Below are 17,250 nucleotides of genomic sequence, written 5' to 3'. Positions count from 1 at the left end.
ACTAATTCTGAGCATATCTGGGAGTTTCCTCCTAGGTTTCTGACATAGCTAAAGAATGCCTTATGGTTGCCTTTAGAGTCCTTAGCTATTTTTTTCTCAAAATTAGCTTTGGATGATTTTATGAGAGCTCTTAGCTTTTACTTATAGTGATCAGCGGTGTCTTACCTTTTAAGGATTTTGCTCTATCTTGTAGTAGCTTTCTCCTTTTGTTGTAGAGTTTGTTTATGGCTGGGGTCCACCAGACTGGACGCTTGCCTTTGGTACAAAGAGCCTTTGTTTTGCTTGGGATTGCCTGATCCATGCAGCCCTGCAGGTGCTGGTAGAAGGCATTTGTAAGTGATTCAGCGGTTTGAGTAATGTTAACCGCCGGCTCAGGGGCCTTAAAGGAGACCACACTAGTCTTTAGAAGTGTGAAGTCGGCTTTCGAGAGGTTCTTTACTGTGGTCTTTTTCATTTCGGGTAGGGGCGGGATGAGGACCTCCAGCGAGATTAGTTTGTGATCAGATCTCACCAGTGAGGGGTATACTTCCGGCGTTGAACATTGTGCTCCCATGTTCGTGATGATGAGATCAAGTATGTTTTCTCCTCTTGTGGGGATGGTGACTAGTTGTTCCATGGCATTTGAGTTTATGAATTCCAGGAACTTTTGGGCTAGAGTGTTTTGGCTTGAGTACTGTTCCCAGTCTATATTAGGGTAGTTTAAGTCACCTAGTATGATGGTGTTCGGAGATACATTTATCCCCTCCAGTCTTTTCAGGAAGGCCATATGAGGTTCCTGAGTTTGCGAGGGTGGCCTGTAACATGCTACAAATTGCAGAGCAGTCTTGCCTATGTGTGTGTGTGTGTGTGTGTGTGTGTGTGTGTGTGTGTATTTCTGCATGTGTATAGATATATATGTATGTGTGTGTATAAGTACGGAGGTGTATATATATATATATATATATATATATATATATATATATATATATATATATATATATATATGGGTATATGTTTGCATATGTTTATATGTATTATACATTTGCAATATATATGTATAGATATAGGTATGAATATGGTGTGGGTGTGTATAGTATATATATGTGCCTAATATGTGTACATATATGTATGGATATGTCTGTATATTAGGCAGAGCCCCTCACTAACACTCTTCAAGAGAAACCTTGACAAGTGGATGGGAAACAGAAAATGTACCCAGAGGATCACTGCAGTGGCTCTGCTGGACAGAGGCACAGGGAACTAATGGCTCTGCTGGATCGAGGCCCAGGGAACTAATCTAAGGGGGCAGTGAAAGCCAACACATTCTGGCTAGGCTTATAGATGCCCTTGGGCAGATAGCCTAGTATTTACATATGAACCTAAATATATATATATATATATATATATATATATATATATATATATATATATATATATATATATCTATATATATATAGATAGATATATTGTTGCCTTAATAAGGCGTATGTTCTTGTAGTGGAGTATATTAACATTTTACAGAGTTCTCATTCAACCATCACAGTGACACTTGCAGTATGGCAAGTGTGCATGTGTATACCTACCATCATGGAATGCTATGTGACATAGAGCAATATTACATCATACTGATTACATGGGCACATATGCCTTGTTTCATCCACATATTGTCATGCTGGCATATGCAAACACGCATATAACCAGGTCAGATTTACTTGCAATTATGGTGAATTCATTGTATGCCCAATTATGTTGCAATTCACAAGATTATTCAGGTGCTGACCAGAACCATTGTATGACTGTCAGCATTTGTGTCATTATCTGTTCTGCATGAAACACATCTGCTTCAAATGAACTGTGCCCATATATGGTATTAGAGCCCTCAAACACACCCTTCCAGTGATAATTATATAGTCATATGATGTGCAAGTGATGCAATTACGTGAAATAGGTCAAACTGTACAACTATGTTAACAGTTCCACTGTGTGTCATGTGATTCATAACCAAGGTTGTATTTAGGGCTGTTCACACCAATCTTTTTTTTTTTTTTTTTTTTTAAGTAATACAAAATATTATGGGGATTACATAGCTCTGCACACAGATGGTTGTGGATGGCACCACCAATACTCACCTGGATGAAGTAGACAACCTGCTAGCTGATAGATTTGGGCCAAACTTCAATCCTGTCACCAGTGCTCATCACCCAATATATACATGCAAACATTACTCAGCATATTTTCTCAATAAAGCAGCTAATCTGTGTGCTCTCTGAAGCTAAAAATATGACATCAATGAACCCTGACAGCATCCCATGTTGGGATATCTATAAATTAAAACATGACCTAGCAGACACAGTTGGATCCCACCTTAACCACAGCCTCCAGGCAGGCTATTTTTTGGCACAATGTTGAACAGAAACAGTCATCTGCCTGAACAAATGGGGACCATCACCTGACACAGGTAATAATAGACCCATAAGCCTGACCAGCCACATCCATAAGCCAATGGAATGAATCATGGATCTTATCAACAGGAATATCAGTAATTACCTGATTGCATAACCAAACCATTTTTGATTTTTTAAGGCTAGAGCATGTCTGTTAAATCTGGTAGACATTGTTGAGAAGCTCACCAAGGCCATGAATGAGGGAAACAATGTGCTTCCCACATAACTTGACCTGGCCAAGGCATTGGACACAATTTCACACTCAGCCATTACAGAGAAACTATCTCAACTGGCCATAAACCACTACATCACAAAGTGGGTAGCCCAATGGATCACCACCAGGACACATATTGTCATATTGTTTTAATTCACCTCTTGCAAGAGGCCAGTGACCAGTGCATAAACCCAGAGCTCTGTGCTAGGCCCTTTCCTGTTTGTTAAGCAATTCACAGACATCAAGACCAACTCAGATAGCCTTTGCACAACCACCTTTATGGATGATTGCAAATTGTGGGCAATCTGTGAATCCACTAACAGTATTGATGTACTGCAGAAAGTGTTAACACACACAAATAAATGGTGCCAGAGTCACAGAGACACACTAAATGTCCAAAAAAGTATAATAATTTTTTTTAAATCAGATACCCAGCATACTTACAATATAGACAGCACACACCAATGGGTACATGCAGTGGCATGTTATTTGCCTACTCAGGTCGATAGTAATTGTAAGTTGAACACATGTGCAACAGCTGAAGCAAGACCAGAGATTTTGTCCAAGGAAGATACACGGTGTATCAGACAAGTCCAACACAGAAAGATTGAAACCCATAACACTGTATACTGTCCTCTACAGACTAATAAGAGCTGATTTGTGTCTGACCTCAAGGTTAGTCTCTAGTCCAGCCCTGATTGAAATGTCACACATTGGTAAAGCAAACTGCATGAGGGTCACTCTTTCAAAGGATGATAACTTGGCCTTTGACATAATAAATCATGTTGGAAGCTTCCTATTTATTTAAAACAAAGACCTTCCTTGACTGTATTCAAGTGAAACCTACATCAATGGATGATTAATGTTAATTGTAATCCTGGTGTTGTGTCTATATTGCTCATGGATAGAGGCAGTTGGTCTTGGATAACATAGCATAGGTCCAGCAATGTGTGAAATTTGTTCACATAGATATTTAAAAGTGTGAAACTCGTGCTAAATATGGCTAGTATTTTATTTCATCTTGGAACATTAGCCTAGTGCTCTCCTATGAACCTATGAACTCCAACTGTATCCTAGTACAGCTATAGTGTCACTGTACAGCATGCCATAGTAGACCCATAACCAGTGGTGTTCCACAGGGATCAGTCCTGGGACCTCTAGTGTTCAGAATCTATTTCTCCGAAGTACAAGCAAAAACTAAAGGTCTGTGGCTGACAAAATTTACTGATGACTGCAAACTGGGAGTGGTTATAGAATCCCCAAACAATGTCAACATCCTACAAGATGGTCTTACACAAACAAATGATTAGTGCCAAAGTCACAGCCTTAAACTCAATGCAAAAAAATGCATTATCATCCCTTTCACTAAGAGCGATGTTCCTGATAACTACCACATCAATATAAATACCTTAAGCATGCACTCAGTGGTGAGAGGCCTGGGCACACAGGTTGACAGCAACCTTATCTTTGATCACCCTGTCTCCACAGTGGCAAGAAGGGCGTTCAGTATTCATCTCATAAGTAAGGGCATTGTGTCCAGAAAAAAGAAGTTATACGAATATGGGTGGGAGGATGGCAGAATGGTTAAGGTGTTTACCTTGCAAACACAAGGTGCAGGGTTTGATTCTCACATGGGGTAATTGTCTAGGCTTAAAAAATGGCCTACAAGGACAGTTAGCCTAGTACTAATCTATTCACCTCCCTGTACTCTTCCCTCATCAGGCCAATAATTGAGTACAATGACCCTTTTGGTATGTACATTTCCAGGCACCTGTGGCAATTAGAGACACCACAAAAATTCCTCACAATGAGAATTCAAGGTATTTAGCATCTGTCCTATATGGATCGGCTAAAATCACTGTCACTTTACTCCATTTCATACAGACTACTCTTAGGCAATCTCTGACTTGCATATAATGCAATCTCTGGCTCTGTTTTATTGGAAATGCTGCATATCTGTAAGTCCAATGTCTGACAGGTTACGCGCTCTAAATACCTTAACCTGGTATGTGATATTAACAGAACTTACTGGTGGGACAGATTTGTCTCCAAGAGGTTACCACACCTGTGGAACAAACAATTCATCTCAAGCAGAGTACATCTTTGGCCCTCTTCAAGCGTAATCTGGATGATTAGATGGGTAACCATAAATTCACCCTGGGGGTTCCACCTGTGTCTCTTTTGAACAGGGGAATAGGTACTGATCGTGGAAAAAAGGGCAGAACTTGGCTAGGCTTGTAAGGGCCCTAGGGCCATTAGCCTAGTAACTTCCTATGATCCTATGAACAGTATACTACATCAGCATTACTACATTTTGCATGAACACATGTGCATGCATGTTAGCATTTCATGCCAGTATAACATTTTCACTGGCAATGTCAGGGGAACATTGATCATGTGTCACGTCTTAGGGTTTGACATGTGCTTATACAGTGTACTCCATGCATTAATTGGTATGTGAACAAATTATCACAGTGACAGCTCCTTTGCTAACTGATGCTAGACTTTGCACTGCTGTAGTTTCTCTGCACATGGGCATAGTTGCTGCATTGCCATTAGTGTCACAGACTGCTGTACCATTCAGTATAACAAATCAGTTCTTAATTCAAATATCACTTGAAGATACTTCAGACAATATTCATTGATATTAAATGTGGCATGCAATACACGCCTGTGTGGAGGGAATCCACTCATAATAGTGTGTTGCTTGTATGTGTTGTTATCCTTATGGCCGATACCTGTCAGTCAGGGATGCTTTAGTAAAGTGTATTACATCTGACACAGTGAGCTTGTCTTTAAAGAACTATTCTTTGTTATGCATACCTATTAGGAAGTGACAGTACAGACTTCCCTTAAACATGTTGTTCAGTATGCATGTGTGATATGACTTTCTGTGTTTCACACAGCGAAACCTGACCTGACTGACAACCCTGATGGCATGGGTTTCATTGCTGGATGTGGGGCTTGTGGCTTATATGTTATGCCAACCTCTGAAATGACCAGGATTACACCTGAATTCGACTCTAGGTTTAACAATGTCCCACATAACCCCTCCAATGAGAGTATTTTTTTTTTTGGAAAAAAACTGGCTAGTTCCTAGTATAGAATGCTGACAATTAGTATAGTTGTAACACATCTGTTCCTGCAGAACATGTATAATACATTAAGCTCATATATTCTGGCAATCACAGATTAATGCTAATTAATAATAATTAATTCATGTTGTTGATATTTTTAAATTGTTTCTGATTGTGCCTGCTTCTGACAGCAGTTGTCCATGAGTCTGTTGCCATGTCTGTATAACTGGTTGCGAAGTATGCTAAGATTACAGTCATATTCAAGCCAGTCATTCTGAATATATTCACAACATGTACATACCCCCTATTCTATATACCATCATTACTAAATGCCCTCTTCAGTGAGAATGTCAGTGATGTTTATAGCATAACCATTCATTTCAATTGACATGTATCATTGTGTGACAGTCACATATATGTATATATATATATATATATATATATATATATATATATATATATATATATATATATATATGTATATATATATGGATTCCTATTACAAGAATGAAAGTTCACTACTTCGAACTTGTAATAGGAAGCCTCACTTCTGCGAAAGTTCACTTTAACGAAAGTGAACTTTTGCGTAAGTGCACTTCACTGAAAACAGAGCAGTACATTGGAGGACATAAAAAACAAGCTATGTCCTCCACTATGGTGCGATAGTCACGTACCTTAGAGTTAGGGCATGGGTTAGGGTAAGGGGATAGTTAGTAAAGCTATCCCCTTACCCTAACCCATGCACTAACACTAAGGTTTGTGACTATCGCACCATAGTGGAGGACATTGCTATGTCCTTCACTGCGCTGCAGTCGTCACAGACCTTAGGGTTAGGGCACGGGTCATAGTAAGGGGATAGCCCATAGGGCTAAGGTCCGTGAGTACTGCACGGAAGTTCAGTACAACACCCATTCGTTGTACTGAACTTTGCGTAAGTGCACTTTCGATTAAGTGCACTTTCGCTGCAGTGAGCATTCCATGCACTATTTCGAATTAGTGAAAATTCGATCTAGTTTATGGAACCCATATATATGTATGTATATGGGAACACTTCACAATGCCGAAATCCAGAAAGATCGAATTTCATATGGCCGAGACCATATGACTGAACTTTCAGAATCCTGACATTGTGAACAGAGATCTGCATACAGCACAGAATGGGAGAGTTCCCTTTTCCTCACAGTAGTGCGATCTTGGAGTTGGAATATTTAAGTAGCGGGGGTGTGGGGGGTGCAGGGGGGCTTGCCCCCCTGCAGAAACATTTAAATTGCCGTTGTTGGGGTTTTTTTTGGATTTGTTTTGGAATTTCGATATTCCGAAACATTGATCATATGGTCTTGATGATATGAAATATGATGTTTCAGAATTTCAAGATTCTGAAGTGAATCCATATATATATATATATATATATATATATATATATATATATATATATATGTATATATATATATATATATATATATATATATATATATATATATATATGTATATATTTATATATATGGGTTACCTTCATTTGAGCGACAGCCCATTTGACTGAAACCCATTTGATCTAAAGTTCGTTTGATTGACAACCAGTAATTCAGTACACTTTAAGACAAATAACAGGGATTGGTCCCCCTCCTCAATGTCGTGCGACCCTGGAGTTGGTATATATAGTTAGGGTGGGTGTGGGGGGCACAGCCCCCCACATTGAGGGTGTGGGGGGTGAAGCCCCCCACCTAGTTTCCATCAAAATAAGAAAATAACACAAAAAGTACAGATTTTGAATGAAAATAGGTGGGCTTCACACCAATGGGGCTGTGCCCCCCACACCCCCCTAACTATATATACCAACTCCAGGGTCGCACAACATTGGGGAGGGGGACCAATCCCTGTTATTTGTCTTGAAGTGTACTGAATTACTGGTTGTCAGTCAAATGAACTTTAGATCAAATGGGTTTCAGTCAAATGGGCTGTCGATCAAATGAAGGTAACCCATATATATATATATATATATATATATATATATATATATACTCACACAAGAGGTGTAACAGCAGTACATACTGTGCTATCAACATATGTGCTTCATGTTATGCTAATGACTTATCTTGGCAGTGTACATAACTTGACATATCCTATCCTGGGCACCTTGCCATAATGTACATACACTCTTCCTCTTTCTCAATTCCCTGCCTAGTGTATTTATGTTGCATTGTATTTGTCCTTGCTGATCCCCCCCCAACATCTATTATTTCATTCTTCAAAAACTTGTAGTGTACATTGCAGTGAGTATTCTTTTCTATAATGTGTTCATATTGCAGTTGTTGCAGTATTTTCACCCCTGGTAATCATTGTGGCTATCCCCACAATCTCACAGAGCAGGTTTACCTGTAGGCAACTTATATGCATCTTCTTTTTGCATTTGCGCTGCTCTGCATGGTTTCCTTGTTGGCAACACTGTTTGTTGTCAGGAAACCTTGCTTGTATTCATGTAAGCGTGACGTGTGGCATGCATATCCATAAGCACTGCTGCTCATTGCGCAGACATGTAAACTCCATGTAGGTTTTACATGAAGCCTACATAGAATTTATTGAATCCCCTGGGTATTTATGGTTTTAATAAGTCAACCTATTTTGAAGAAAATGTTGACTGGGTTTAAGTTAATCATGGAGAACAACAGGCTCATTCTTCTGTGGATGGTAATGATGACAAAAGTCCCTCTTCATTTTTGGGAAATGGTGGTTTACATTTCACCATGAAATAAAATACCAGATGTATTGTTGGCATACTATTAGTAGAAGTGGTTCTGGCTAAGTACGTTATAATTTTCAGATTTTTTTTCTAATTTTTACTTATTTTTTTGATGTATCAGTCTAAGATATTGTGGGCTAATGTAGTGTAGACTCATGCAATGAATATGCGATCAAGGCAAGTGTAGCTATCTATCGTGTGTGTGTGTGTGTGTGTGTGTGTGTGTGTGTGTGTGTGTGTGTGTGTGTGTGTGTGTGTGTGTGTGTGTGTATTAAGTCTTTATATCATAATTTAACTGATTTATTTCTGTATTTTTTGAGATTTTGGTATAATAGTATGTAACTTCTTACTGATGAAGTTGTTTTAATGTAGATATTGTCGTAGATTCTAAGAGCTGCAACCAATTTAGACGCTGCAAGTACTTTAAAGGAAATCTGACTGGGCAAAACATTTTCATGCAGACAAATAATTTTATTCAGACATATGGAATGTTCACCAAATTTACTTTTATTTTTATAGGAGCTGCTGGTTAATACTCATTGTCAGACAGTATTTAATTACTGTCATTTAGACTCCTGCAGTCCTCACTCTGAGCAGCTGTGCAGTGTGACAGTTTAATGACACCATTCATCTCCCCTGCAGTGAAAGGGCAGCACTGAGACCTATTGCTCATCATTTACCTTGGATGGAAGGTGGATATGGATTCTAATTAAAGCATTTTTAATTTATTGTTATCCATGTATCAGAAATGTTCCACTGTAGACGTTTTGGGCACAGCCAAGGGGAAAAGTTAATAGTAAAAGCAGTGCACAGCTAAATAGTTTAGTCAGTTAAACATAATTTTAGGGATTTTGAGATGCATGGCAACACATGAAGTATTTGTTTTCCATCCAGTTCCAAGCTGATTAATGATTAATAAGAATTTAAAAGCTGAATGTTATTCTTGATTTAAGGATAAAATAATTATTGGTAGCAAATGTTGTTTGTCAGGCTGGACATCCACATCTGTATTTAGTTTTGTTTACCATAGTTAATAAAATAATTATATGTTTAGTGCTATGTCAGTAAAATTCAGTGTAACATCCATATCTATCTATCTATCTATATATATATATATATATATATATATATATATATATATATATATATATATCTATATATCTATATATATATATATATATATATATATATATATATATATATATATATATATATATATATATATATATATCAATATATGGGTCCCATTCAGTACACCGACGTGCCAGAAGGTCGACACTCTGAAGAAGGAGACGAGAAGACCGACGATGCAGATGATCGACAAGGTGAGATTCTGACTGACGAAACACCGACATGGGAAGGTGTGAGAGCGACTTGGTAAGTGTGCGATAAAGTGAGGGATTTAGTGTTAGGGAGCGGACAGGTAAGTGTGGGATAGTGAGGCGTGGGTTAAGTGAGTTAGGGTTAGGGTGCGGGTAGGGTGAGTGTGCGATAGTGACAGACTATATGTTTAAGGGTGGGTTAAGTGAGTTAGGGTTAGGGTGCGGGTAGGGTAAGTGTGCAGTTGTGTTGGACCTTAGGGTTAGGGTTTGGGTTAAGGTTAGTGCATGTATAGTTGTGTAGATAAAGTGTGGTACCAAAACACATAGGAACAGCCAATATCCAGAATACAATGCTGCAACAGGAACAAAACACGTTGGCAATTCTTGTAGTAGGCAATACAGTTTATTGGAGATAAAAAATGAGCGCTTTCGCGTGGTCCATCCACGCTTCATCAGATGAATTACCAAAATCTATTCAAAGTTTATATACACCCGCTGAAGCGCGGGAAAGTCTGCTCATTAGTCAATTAACATAAAATAATGTAATAAAATAGAGTAAAAAACACTTAATTATTTAAAAAGAATGCTTCGTGTTTAATACTTTAAGCTTCTATGCTCTTTATGTTTCAAGAAACATCACAAAACCTAAGATGTTATTACTGAGTGATGAAACAAAAAATAAAAAGTATAAATAAAAACATTATAACATGAAAAGCACTGTGATTTGAACACATAAATAAAAAGCATTTTATATTCACCAAAATCAGTGAATAGAAATAAAATTAGTTACTTAATATAAACAAGTAAATGCCTTTGACGAATCACAGTCATTCTAAATAAGAATCACTGTCATTAGTACAGAATCTATCTAAAAACAGATAAACATAGTATTATAAATATGTATATAATATTACTCACATTATGATAGTATGTCAATATTAATATCTAACTATAAGGGTCCCGTTGTTTATAATACCATGGTGTAGTAGAACATAGGTGGACACGTGAGCTACTAAAATTGTGTTATGACAATATGTGTATGTATATATATAAATAAATAAATAAATAAATGTACATTAAATTAAACAATGTATTATTATAACAAGATGATAAAACTAAGTTGAATATATTGTGTAAGCATGTACATAAAAAACCTGTACATGTGAGTTATAAACTGGAAATGTTGCATTAATTAATGAATATTTGATGAATAAGTAATATTAACACTAAATGTAACTAAATGAAGTCTTTCAAAGTGTGAGGACCATATGCTCACTTTTTAGATATTAGGACTGGTTTGATAGAGACGTGGGCATTAAGCCCTGGCTCTATATGAGCACCTAATCTCAGTATCCAGTTAAGCTCCATGAGTGCCAAATAATTCTCTTTATCTCCCCCTCTTTCATCCTGTTTTACCTCTTGTAAGACCCTGAAACAAAAGGAATGAGTTGAAAATTCCATAATATGTTTAGCCAAAGCGTTGGTATCTATGGCTTATGGAATGGACTAACGCATCTACATAGTAACCCTTTATTGTCTCTGGACCTCACAGGAGAAGTAGGACATACTAATCCTGATACGAATGGTGAGAACCTTACTGAATTTTATCCTCTCTTAAAGACTATAGAAGATAATTTATATCAATTGCAGAGGTATGCGTGGCAAAGGTTACACCTGGAAGCGTGCATCCATTTTAAAGTAGTCCCCAGGGGCATGCGGGTGTTCTGTATGCCCACCTATGGGGACTCACATCCTGAACTCCTTAAGCGGTGGCAGGATCTTAACATAGAGTTGGGATTTAAATATGCTCAACTAATGCTTGACTACTTCCTGCCACTTGAAACTGAACTTAGAAACAGAACGGAACATATGTATCAACAGCTATTAGAACGGTTCACTTCAGAACACTGCCTTGATAAGATTAACTATGTTTTTTCACAAATAAATGTCTTTAGTGATAGATTGAGAATCACTAAACAGAAAAAACTGTTACGGGACCATTACGATTTTCAAAAAGGCCAGGTGTTCGTTTGGCCGAGACATCAGTCTTCTAATAACGTGAATTCCATGACATCGCCTGAAACAGTTCCTGTTTCTTCATCTAAGAGATCCACTGGCAACAACATTGTTGCACCGATATTACCTCAAGCACCTGCCTCTATGGTCAACAGAGATGTGCGTGTAACGGCTACACCTGAAAACAGTCAAACTGAAATTAATCATATTGACACGCCTCCCCCCAACCAGGAGGCTTTTTTCCATCAGGCGCCTCCCGTGACTACGGGAGCCATACCTAAGAACACCTCTAGTGCTCTACCTTCACTAGTTACTTTTTTACCGTATCAGAAACGGCCTCTAACCTATCCAAACAGGGGACGATCCCACAGCAGGGATTCCCGCAAGAGGAAGTATTCAGCGGAATTACCCGGCCACAGCAGAAGGAAAAAGAACTGACTTCTGATCTATTATTTAATCTTTCTAACCTTGCTTTGGATTGCACTAGCATGCAGGTATTAAACAGAGGTCTCAGTTTTATACCGGCCACTCCGGCCATACTGACTGATACGTTACTTGATTTAAGACTGTTTTGTAGAAAGTTGTGCTTGAAATTGCTATTTAATGATAATACAGCTTATGAACGGGGGGATGCTTTGATTAGAACAAAAAGCACATTTATTCCTGTTATGCCTTCACATGTTGAATGTTTCCTTAGGGCTTGTGAAAATCAGTATTATCTGATGTTTAGTGAGACAGATAAGAAAGGTAGATTCTATAATCTGACTCCAGATGAAAATCGCTCCCTTAATGAACTCAAACAGAACACTCATGTAGTCATAAAACCAGCTGACAAGGGAGGGGGAGTAGTTCTCCTAGACACACAGGACTATATCACTAGTATGTCTAAATTGTTGCTGGAAGTTGACACCTATACCCCCATAACATCGCAGGAAGTAACAAAGATTATAAAAACTGTCAAAGATGTCCTTTATGACCTTCTCATGTGTCGCCAGATTAGCCAGGAAGTTTATGAGTTTTTATATATAGAACACCCCACCACTCCCATAATAAAAGGAATACCCAAAGTGCATAAAGGTATATATCCAGTCCCATTGAGACCAATTGTATCTGGGGATAAATGGATTACAGCACATGCCTCTCAGTTAATCGAAAATATTTTGAGACCAGTAGTAAATCAGTCCCCCACTATACTTAAAGATACTCATGATCTTTTAAATGACATCAAAGAACTAACATTAGATGGTTATCAATCACACCTTCTCATCACTTTGGACGTTAAGGATTTATTTACCTCAATACCTAATAATATTGGCATGCAATACATAAATGAATTACTATCTAAAGAGACCAGTTTTTCCAGTGATAGGATAACACTCATTGGTCAGCTTCTTGAATTAGTATTATTCAATAATGCATTTATGTTTGGTGGCTCTAGTTATCTGCAAAAGTGGGGGGTTGCCATGGGCACCCCCTGCTCCAACACTTATGCCAATTTGGTAGTCCTGTGGTGGGAGAAACTATACCTTTTTACCCATGAGCACTTCAAACTCATTAAGCTCTATAGGCGTTTCGTGGACGACATTATAATAATTTGGGAAGGCAATTTGGAGTTGTTTGAATCTTTCTTGCAATATTTGAATACTACTACTACGTTTTTACATTTCACACAAGAAATTTCTAATCAAGAAAACAACTTCCTGGATGTCACCCTTAGATTTACAAAAGGGGGCAGGCTAGAATCAACCTTATATAGGAAACCAACTTGGAAAAATTCAATGTTATGCTTTGACAGTATGCACCCCCGACATACCTTTCAAGGCATAGTCAAAAGTCAATTCATCAGGATTCGGAGACTATGTAGCAATATGGAGGATTTGAATAAAGAAGCACACTTCCTGGAGAAGTCGTTTATTAATAGAGGCTATAATTCTTCTATGGTCAACAAAATCAAATTTGAGGTCCTGGGTGACATTATATCTATAGAAAGGGATAATACAGTCATGAAATGTACAAAAAATGACTTTAGACTTTATAAGAAAGTAGATGCTACAAGTGACCATATAAGTTATATTATCACATATACTAGTGATATAAAGAAGATACAGCAGGTCATTTATAATAACTGGCATATTCTAACTATTGATTCTCACACTAAAAACATTATTAGTAAACGCCCCATTTTTACCTATAAGAATAGTAGGAACCTTAAAAGAATTCTATGCGGAGATCTACACATTAAAACAGAGGAAGGCAACACCTCAATCAATAGCATTTACACAAAGGATCCTGGTACTTATCCCTGCCACAATTGTAACAGATGTAAATATATTACCAAGACACAGTATTTTAAACATCCCAATACTGACTATGTATTCATACCTAATTTTCGAGCTACTTGTAATACTCGTAATTTGATATACCTTGCTACCTGTACCAAATGTGAGGTCTTCTACGTGGGGTTAACAAAGAGAAGGTTACAGGAACGCATTTATAATCACCTGTACGACATACGTAAAGCCATAGATACCAACGCTTTGGCTAAACATATTATGGAATTTTCAACTCATTCCTTTTGTTTCAGGGACTTACAAGAGGTAAAACAGGATGAAAGAGGGGGAGATAAAGAGAATTATTTGGCACTCATGGAGCTTAACTGGATACTGAGATTAGGTGCTCATATAGAGCCAGGGCTTAATGCCCACGTCTCTATCAAACCAGTCCTAATATCTAAAAAGTGAGCATATGGTCCTCACACTTTGAAAGACTTCATTTAGTTACATTTAGTGTTAATATTACTTATTCATCAAATATTCATTAATTAATGCAACATTTCCAGTTTATAACTCACATGTACAGGTTTTTTATGTACATGCTTACACAATGTATTCAACTTAGTTTTATCATCTTGTTATAATAATACATTGTTTAATTTAATGTACATTTATTTATTTATTTATTTATATATATACATACACATATTGTCATAACACAATTTTAGTAGCTCACGTGTCCACCTATGTTCTACTACACCATGGTATTATAAACAACGGGACGCTTATAGTTAGATATTAATATTGACATACTATCATAATGTGAGTAATATTATATACATATTTATAATACTATGTTTATCTGTTTTTAGATAGATTCTGTACTAATGACAGTGATTCTTATTTAGAATGACTGTGATTCATCAAAGGCATTTACTTGTTTATATTAAGTAACTAATTTTATTTCTATTCACTGATTTCGGTGAATATAAAATGCTTTTTATTTATGTGTTCAAATCACAGTGCTTTTCATGTTATAATGTTTTTATTTATACTTTTTATTTTTTGTTTCATCACTCAGTAATAACATCTTAGGTTTTGTGATGTTTCTTGAAACATAAAGAGCATAGAAGCTTAAAGTATTGAACACGAAGCATTCTTTTTAAATAATTAAGTGTTTTTTACTCTATTTTATTACATTATTTTATGTTAATTGACTAATGAGCAGACTTTCCCGCGCTTCAGCGGGTGTATATAAACTTTGAATAGATTTTGGTAATTCATCTGATGAAGCGTGGATGGACCACGCGAAAGCGCTCATTTTTTATCTCCAATAAACTGTATTGCTTACTACAAGAATTGCCAACGTGTTTTGTTCCTGTTGCAGCATTGTATTCTGGATATTGGCTGTTCCTATGTGTTTTGGTACCACACTTTATCTACACAGTGTCTTCAGTTTTTTGGTGTAGTACCATCCAGCAGGGACGCTGACTTCTACATACGCATGTATAGTTGTGTGTAATGTGTAGTTTACGTGTTGTGTGTCGGTGTTTTGGGTGTCGGTGTTATGGTGCTCGGTTTTGTGCATTGTCGGTACTGTGTGCTGTCGGTCTTTTGGTGTCGGTGTTTTGGGTGCCGACTTTGTGGCATGCCGGTGTTGTGATAGGGATCTATATATATATATATATATATATATATATATATATATATATATATATATATATATATATATTTATTTCTCTCTTTTTCATTTATCACATTTTACTGCTGTGAATGCAATGAATTTTTCCTTCAAAGTACAAGAACAGCATGAATATGTGACAAAAGTTACAGGGGAGCCCGCCATGTTCACAGGCTAAACATAGTTTTTTTAGTAGGTAGGTACTGGCTGTCATCTCTTGCCTAGCTACTAGAGACCCTAAGACCTTTCCTCTCTACTTAGTATCAAAGAAGAAAATACTTTTGTAACAGCATGGCATTCAACATATGCATGAATTGCTGTAATAATAGGCCCTTGTTATTATGGCAGTTTTAGCCATCTTTGAGGTTGTTTGGAATCCTGCTATAGAGATCTATAAAATATATTTAGTAGATGTGCTTAAAGGGCTTTGTTGACATTTTTGACCATGAGGTGTAACGGTTTTCTGTTTGGTTATATCTGCAAGATATTCTTTACAATATGGCAGTTAGTTGGCTTAGTGGTCCCATAGTGCAAGGTTCCATTTCACCAGGCTTCATCACCTAACTCTGTCACTCTGATCAAGTCATTTAGCCAGATACTAGGCTCAGTCTGAAAAAGAATATAAAGATCAGTGCTGCACCTAGAAAACAAATACAACTGTGATGTGAAATCAGAGATCCAAAAAGCTGCCTTGCACACCTAAAACCTGATAATTATAAATAATAAAGTATATTTGAGATTTGAGATTATCATTACCCATCATTTGCTGTCAGTTATAAACTAGGTCTTGTATTGCTAGTGCTCTTTCTAACCATATAATCAATGGAAGCAGACAAATATAAGGAACGTCCTTAACAAAACCCCCTATCAGAAGAGTGCAGCACATCATAAAATAAACTGTGCTCAAACAAAAGAACAGCAAATTGCAAAACTTGCAGTTACATATTTCAATGTTTTCCTGTGGTGGGCTTCACCGTCTTAATAGTTTGGCATAGAGACCGTGCCCACTTACAGTATTTATATATATTTATTTATACTTACTCCAAGGTCATCCTCCTATAGAGGAAAGGGAATGCTCCTGAGATACAACAACATAGACAGAACATGTCTGTCTCATTTACACATATGTTGCTTCCAGTGCTGAAGATCATATCTATAGTCCTTACATGTTAAAAACATGCCCATTTAAATGTATACTAGTTGAGAGGCTAAATACCTTTTTTATCTTTACTACAAGGGGAGTTTTACAAGTTATCTCATGAGAGAAGAATCCAGGAGTGAGATAAAGATTCCCATAATATAGGTAAAAATGACAACTAGCCCACTGATGCCACATATTCCATTTGGGTGTGTTGGCTAATATTGAAACTCAAAAAACTCAATGTTCAAAACACTGTTATAAAAATTAGGAAAAAAGCTGACAGCACACTGTAAGCTTTAAGACATAACCTCAGTGTGTGTGCTACTAAACACAATATATTTTTCGGGGGGGCTTACACCCCTGCTG

Source organism: Protopterus annectens, chromosome 3.part0 (assembly GCF_019279795.1).
Source record: "Protopterus annectens isolate FY-2018-M chromosome 3.part0, PAN1.0, whole genome shotgun sequence".
Lineage (NCBI taxonomy): Eukaryota > Metazoa > Chordata > Ceratodontiformes > Protopteridae > Protopterus > Protopterus annectens.
Note: the sequence above shows the minus strand (reverse complement) of the source record.